Source organism: Triticum urartu, chromosome 1A (assembly GCF_056163025.1).
Source record: "Triticum urartu cultivar PI428250 chromosome 1A, HENAU_Tu73, whole genome shotgun sequence".
Classification (NCBI taxonomy): domain Eukaryota; kingdom Viridiplantae; phylum Streptophyta; class Magnoliopsida; order Poales; family Poaceae; genus Triticum; species Triticum urartu.
The window spans coordinates 481,455,369-481,463,311 of record NC_141873.1 but is presented as its reverse complement, the minus strand read 5'-3'; the positions used below and the strand labels follow the sequence as shown (position 1 = coordinate 481,463,311).

Here is a 7,943-nt window from a genome sequence, read left to right as displayed (position 1 = left end):
AAGACCTGACTCATCACATTGTAATGAGCCGGCCCTTGGGGCTACCAATTGCTCATGTCGAAAATTCAAGGTACACAAGCCTTAATCCATTATATTGAAAGATCCACTACTCTATTGGTAGAGTACAAAGTTATTAACCTTGTGGACATGGGTTCAAGCCCCATGGTGGAGATTACATCATATGATGTTATTATCAATGAATCATATACAAAGTCCCAGCTCAGTAATATCTTACTCAGCCAACCCTTGGGGGCTACACGTTGCTGCTCAAATTTACATGATCATATTTACAAAGTCCCTGCTCATTATTGCATAATGGCCCGGCCCTTGGGGGCTACACATTGCTGCTCAAGTTTACATGATCATATTTACAAAGGCCCTGCTCATTATTTCATAATGACCCGGCACTTGGGGGCTACAAGTGATATGAATATAATGGAGTTCTACATCTTCAAGATGGCTGAAGATCAGATGAGTATTTCATGTCCAATGTTTTTTATTATGAAGATGGTCTATTGACTTGGATTTTCTAGAAGAAGGAAATACCAAGGAATTAAGGATGATCAGGTGTCGGCTTATAAGAGCTTTTAACCCGGAGCATAATCTATCAAAATTGTTCTTGTATTTGTTTTACAGGATCAGTTTAACATGGATGAATCAAATTAAACTGGGGGCTAATGTCGGGGATATACCCCGCGGTATGACCCGACCGGAGGTATGACCCGGCTGGGACTTGATGTTTCATTGGTGACCCGGCAGACTATAAGCCGGCGGGAACAATTAAGCATTGTAAGCTGGCAGGCACAGTCATGTAACCCGGCAGACACAGTCATGTAACCCGGCAGACACAGTCATGTAACCCGGTAGACACAGTCATATAAGCCAGATAGTTAAGCAGACATTTAAGTCAGACAGTTAAGCCGGACAGTTAAGCCAGACAGTTAAGCCAGATGGTAGGCCAGATTGTAAGTCAACAGTTAAGAAGCCCGAAACGTTAAGAAGCCCATGGAGAGAAGCCCATGGAGAGAAGACAGAATAGTTAAGTCTTAAGTCCGAGTTGGACTCTACATGTAACCCACCCCTTCAACATATATAAAGAGGGGCAGGGCACCCCAAGAGGGACAGGTTGAATAATCATTAAGTCTAGACACAACTAGGAGAGCCGGAGTTACGGCGACTCCCTCATGATGATAATGAGACCTAGCCACAAACAACATGTAGGGTTGTTACCGGATGATGTTTCCCGGGGCCCGAAGCTGTCTAAATTTTCGTCTTGCGTGTTGTGTCTCTCGATTCCGATCAACCCCTTCAAGCTACCGCATAGATGCGTTGGCCTCACGACTAAGTCCTCACACTAGGGCATCTGCCATGACGTTTCCACGACAATAGGTAACTTCTGAACTCCCCATCATTAAGAGCAAATAGAAAGCACACAATGTTAGACATCTCACCATACTTGGTTATGACCAAAAAAGATGAAATAATACAAAACACCTCACCATGACTTTTTTGACGATGATGGTTTTAGTTAAATGGTGCACAAAGGGCTTCCCCAAGAAGGCCAAACTGGATGGTAACATCGCGGTGACATTCATGTTCTCATCCCGAGTAAGCTTCTTCATTCTTTGAGAGAAAATTGCTGAAAGGAATGGACCATCATCTTCATCTTGGTTGTCCTCATCTCCATCTTGGTTGTTTCCATCATCTTGGTCATCTTGCTTGTCCTCGTCATCTTGGTCGTCGTCATCTTGGTCCTCGTCATCTTGGTCATCGTCATCGTTGTTGAAATATAATGTCCTTAACCTGTTGACCTCTCCTCTTTAAGAAAAGGCTATGTACTCTCCTCCTCTAAAATTATTCTGTGAAATGTATTGCTCCCATCCAACGCCATATATGATGGTTCTATCCTTTCGTTAACGCACATCTAGTTCGAATGTGCGCCCCTGATCATCCTCAAAGTACATAACATTACCGCATAAATTGTTGAAGTTAACCCTTATGTTGCATGGGATACACTATGCAACAGTTAATAGTCAACAATAAATTCAGTAAAACAATTAAACAAATGATTAAAATTGAATACATATTGAAGTTAAAGACCGTTACCACTGATTTTTGAAATCAATTTCCTCAAGAATACCCTGAACTGCACTGTAGTTTCAATACTGTCCATACATGGATTTTTGCTGAGCTGGCAGATCTTACGCCTCATGATCCCTAGTAATCATTTGAAGCACTTATTAATTTTAAATGGTTGACATGAATATTATATTATGAAAGTAATAGTGAGATGAGGTGCCGGCTAAGAAGGGTTTGAGAAAATTTGGCATGACCTTTGCTTAATATTGAACATATTGAGTACCAAAAATTTGACAAAACGGAAATTAATCAATGTTTCACCAAAACATTGGCACTCATTGTCAAATCTTTGTGAATAACATGGTAAGCACATGCACTTGTTATACGTAAGAAAATTCGACTCAATTCCACTTATATTGAGTGACAAAAATGAAATTCGACATGAACTTTGCTTTAGAAGTTAACATATTGAGATACAGAAATTTGGTGAAACGGAAATGAATCAACATTCCGCCAAAACTTTGTTACTCCTTTTCAAATCCCTATGAATAACATGATAAGCCCATGCACTTGTCATACGTAAGAAAATGCAAACATCATCACCACTTGTCATATGTAGAGGCTAGCCGATCCTAAAGCACTTTAATAATAGATCTGATCTTTACTGACTCAAATAAAGTATTAGTTTTTGTTCTATTAGAGAAAAAAATCACATTTTTTGCACTATGTTCAAATAAGAGTTGTACCCGTACAAAATTATCCACTTTATCAATTTGCTTATCCTACCTAGGTCTATGAATTTCTCTATCAATTCCATTACCTTATCCTTATCCATGGGGTTCCTACATTTGATCCTAAATTGAGTTGGGAGTTGTTCCGTGCATACCAAAAAAGGTTATTATACACCCCAAATGCAACCCCATCCCTTCAAATAAATAAACTAACACAAAAGAACACGGAAATAGTATACTGGTGGCGGCTTTTTTGGCCATGGACATGACGGCGGGAAGGCGACGTTGATTGTGTCGGACGACAGTGGCAATGGTTAAGGAGGAAGACAAGACGACGAGAAAATCTGGCGCCAACGCGGGTCGGAGGCAAACGACAAGATGATGAGCATATCCGGCGGCGGCCGCGGAGGTGGACGGGGCGGCTAACAAATCTGTGGTAGTGTGAGTCGAAGGGATGGCGGCGGTGGCCGAAGCGCGGGACGGCGCAGAAGGGGGAGAGGGGGAGGAACTAACTAAGATAAATGAAACTGAGGGAGGGGAAATGGAAAATAAATTGGTGATGGTTCAGCCAGCGCGGAGGGGTACGTAATTGTGTGTGGAGAGCAGTGGCAGGCAGCTAAACACGCGCCGCTGCAGAAATTTTTAAAATTTGGATTTATTTGGCGCGTTTTTCCAAAACTGAGTTATTGCCACAACTATGTGAGAAACAGTGGCCGTCGCTAAATTCATGCCAGCAACTACACTTTCCATCCCGCAGGCTTATTTGGTAGAGCCTGCCTGTGACAGGCGGAAGCTAGAGCCCGCTACTGGGATGCGGTTAGCTGTGACGGGTGGGTCCTGGTACCCGCCACATCTATTTTCGAATAATAACAATGGCGGCTGACCTGCCCTTCTCGCCACTAATTATAGTTCACCTATAGACCTTTTCCCAGTAGTTCCTTGAGCTAATCTAGGGCAGGAGATCTGAACCACTCATCAAACTTGGCTTTGATCTTGTAGTTGGAATGGAAGCAGTCGATAACAAGGCATCTGGCTGGCCCAACGTGCGTGGTGATGATCTGGGAAATTGCATTCATGTGTTCGCCATCCCCGTCGGGGAGCTAGGTGTTGGAAATATGCACTGGAGGCAATAATATTTGTATGATTATATTTCCATATTCATAATTAAAGAATTTATATTCTATGCTATAACTGCTATGATCGTGGAATATGCGATTCTGTGGAAAACTCATATGCACGTGTGGAATGATAAATAGTTAAATAAAAGGTTCCTAGTCTTGCCTCTAGGACTAGCTCAAGTGTTGTTGGTGATCACATTTTCTAGATCTTAGGATATTGTTAAGTGTTAAACGATAGTCCTAAAACAACATTGAGACGTTGGAAGAATGATCATATTGAATCGACCCAATCTTGTCTGTTATAAATTGAGTTAATATCGTCTGTAATCAATTGTAATAACAAAGAGTGTTGACGTGTGATTGAAGGAAATATGCCCTAGAGGCAATAATAAAGTTCTTATTTTATATTTTCTTATTCATGATAAAGGTTTATTATTCATGCTAGAATTGTATTGATCGGAAACTTAGGACTTGTTCGGATCCACTCCACTCTGTCAACTCCTCACCTCCACTCCCCGCTCTTGGATAGCTGTCTCCTCATGAAAAATCAGGAGCAGACAACATGTTCAGCAACCAACTCCACTCCCGTACTCTGGATTGCTGGCTTCCCACCACACATCGATCTGGTTTGACACTGCTCACTAAGTGCACATATTCACTTGTGCCAAGGATGCAATATAATACACAAAATTGCACTAAAAATACCGAGTTTACTGAAAACATTGTTGTATTTCACACATAATTTCTTTGTGCAAAATTTCACACATAATGAAATTTATCACACAAAAACACTTCAACATGAGTTGTTGAAATTACAGGATTTTAGCAACATGCACAAATAGGGTTTTCAGATGACAAACAAGAACAAAAACCACATAAACATATGAATTTTGTACACATCAATCTAGTTCCAGTGAATCTCATGGAGACAAATTTCAACAAATGAAAATATTTTTGCACGACTGGTGATTGCTTGAATAGAACCAAAACACATACACTCTGCTTCGACTAATTTCACCTACAAAATTGCAAAATTTGTTAATAGTTACGTAGAGACATAGAATATGTGAAAGAAGCGGAATCAGGTAGTCACTGAACTAGCTAACAACATCTTTCGGATTCTAGACTGATGCATCTTGCGACAAGGAAATAAATGACAAGTAATATTGTGGCTAATATTTCAGCGAATAACAAAGGCACTGAACACTTTCGACTTGTTTGGAGACGACATTCACATGCTTGGAGACAACATTCACATGTTTAACTTTACACCCAGTTATCTTAGAAAGCATGAATTTATCAAGCAAGATAAAAACTATAGGTTTGTAACAAATATAAACACATGCATGGGGTAGAAACTAGTGTGTACTCACATTTATAGCAGAAGTGAAAGTCACCAACCAAGAGCAATATCAGATGCTAGTCTATTACGGAACCGGTCCATGTCTTTATCACTAGCCTCTGAAGTTGACGCGTCTGAAGCATTTGGATGGATGGTGTACCATTGATACCTTGAAGGTATAGTTGGGATCTCTGTCGACTCAAAGAAAGTGAAGATCGCCCTTATCATGATATCGAACATAGTTGTGAATGATCATAGTTGCAGCCACTATCATCTTTTGAGTTTCAACTGAATAATTGGGCATCTTTAGTAGAATCTGCCACTTCATTTTCCACACGCCAAATGCTCTCTCAATCACATTACGCTTGGATGAGTGTATCTTGTTAAATTTCTCCTTAGGTTTTCTTGGTGCCACACCTCGATGAAAATCAGGAATGTGATACCTCTCTCCCTTGTAAGGTGCTAGATATCCAGGTCTATTAGGATAGCCTGCATCCACAAGATAGTACTTACCTACATACAACAAACGGATTGCATGTAAGACCTATGAATTGTTTAAAGAATTTGAGTAAACAAAATTATTATAGGAACTACTAACCCTTCGGAGGGTGAGGAAAGGTATCTTTGTCAGCTTCAATTGCATGATACAAGACACAGGTATCATGCATAGAACCAGGTTGACCAACTGAGGTGTACATGAAATTCATGTCAAAATCACATATTGCCAGAACATTCAGAGTTGTTGATCCTGACCTTCCAATGTATCTAACTTGGTCGTCAGCAGGAATAGAAGCTCTGACATGAGTACCATCTAGTGCACCACTGCAATCCTTAAGATGGGGATAAGCCCTTCTATCCTTCCAAATCTTTGGGTGCACACTAAAGTTTGGGTCCTTAGGTTTGAGGTAATCTGCTGCCATCTTAATCACACAGAGTAAAACTTCATGAAACTTCCGGTGGACTGTATCTCCTGGTGCTTGAAACGATTATGTGTTCTCCTATTAGACTCGCAACCCCCTAATGTCCACAAGAACATTGCAAGCGCCTCATAACTGCTCACGAAACAGGTTGATTTGAAGTCATACCTTTCGACCAACAAGTCATGTAATTGAAAGAAGAGGCGTGCGTTCATCCTCAACATGGTATATGTTTCTCCAGGTGTTGACACATTCTCCTGCAGCCATCCAAACCAACTTAGAATAGAAGTCCTTGGGTTTGCCTTGATCAAATAGTTGTCACAGTATTTCCCTACAAGTGTTGATGCACCGGCATAGATGTTGGACATTGATTGAACATGGTGGCATATCCTCTTCTTCCTTTCTTCATAACAATCACTACCATCCTCACTATCCGATGACATCTGAACATACACAAGTAACAACAATTAGTACTTAATTATCAACCAGATTACTTGTAACATCCCAAATTTTCAATTTGGAATGTTATACATAGATCATCCATGCATATCATATTTTATTGCATTTCGTTTTGCGATCCTCGAAATCCTAAGCAACTCAAGGACCCTCGGAGAGAGTTGGGGATTTCCCTGTTTTCATATTTGGGTTTTACCAAATATCAAAATGAGGATTTTTGGTTTTAATTATTTTTCTCTCCGAAAATATTTCATAACAAAATATATGAGAGGAGATAATATGACCTCTCCAAAATAAATGAAATATTGGAGGGAAAATATTAAAATCAAATATATTTTTTATTCGGAGTTTATTGCTATTTTTTGCATTAGAAAAATTGCATGTTTTTCAAAGTTGCATTTTAGGGCCAAGAAAATGTTCATCCTATTCTAAATATTTTATTTATATGATGAAAATTTGTTTTTGGCATTTTTAGATTTTTATTTTATTTTCTAGGATTTTTTTGTTTTGGCGGAATTAATTTTATAAAAACACGTGCAGTGGCCAACTGTGCCGAAGACTAGCCGCAGGCCCGCTCCCCGCGCCGCCGTCTCCGAGCAGGAGACTGCGCGCACCGCGCCACCGCCCGACCGGAGTCCGGCCGGGACTCCTCCCGCGCCTTGCCCCCTCCTCCAAGCCGCGCCGCCCCACCCCCTCCTTATAAGCCGCCACCCCCGCACCCCTTGAACCCCGAGCCACCCCGCCGCCGGAGCCGCCAACCCCGCCGCCCGCAGCCACGTCGCCGCCGCTCGTTGCCGCACCACGCCGCCGCCGCCCCTCACCAGAGCCGCTTGCCGTCGTCGCAGCCGCCCCGCGTTGCCCCGCCGCTCGCCGCGCCGGACCTCGCCGGAGGTAGAACCATTCGTTTTTTTATAAAAAAAACTCGGTTCGGTTTTTTTAGAAACCTTAGTTTTTTTATAGATCGGTTCACCGGTTTTTCGCGGTTTAGTTACTTTGCGGACGTTCGTCCGTACATTCGTTTTAACGAACGGAGTTCACTTGTTAGTAACAGACAACGAACACTCGTTCGTTAGCCTATTCGTCAGTTTTCTTTTTCTTAGATTTTCCCGCGATTATTTTCAATCGCGATTTCTGATCTGATTTTCGTTTTAGTTTATCTTTTCGCTCGTTTGTCGGAATCAGGCGATTCAAGCGCCTAGATCTTCATCTTGAAACCCTCTTTCCGTTTAACCAACTTGAACAAGCCTTTTCTACTGTAAAATTTGACCTTCGTCCAGATTAGTAAATGGATCTTGTTTCT

At 41.4% G+C, this 7,943-nt stretch overlaps 1 pseudogene; it reads right to left on the bottom strand.

Annotated features, from left to right (window-relative positions):
- Window positions 1-1,354: 1,354 nt before the first annotated feature.
- LOC147991808 (uncharacterized) lies at window positions 1,355-2,212 on the bottom strand (annotated as a pseudogene).
- Window positions 2,213-7,943: the final 5,731 nt, after the last annotated feature.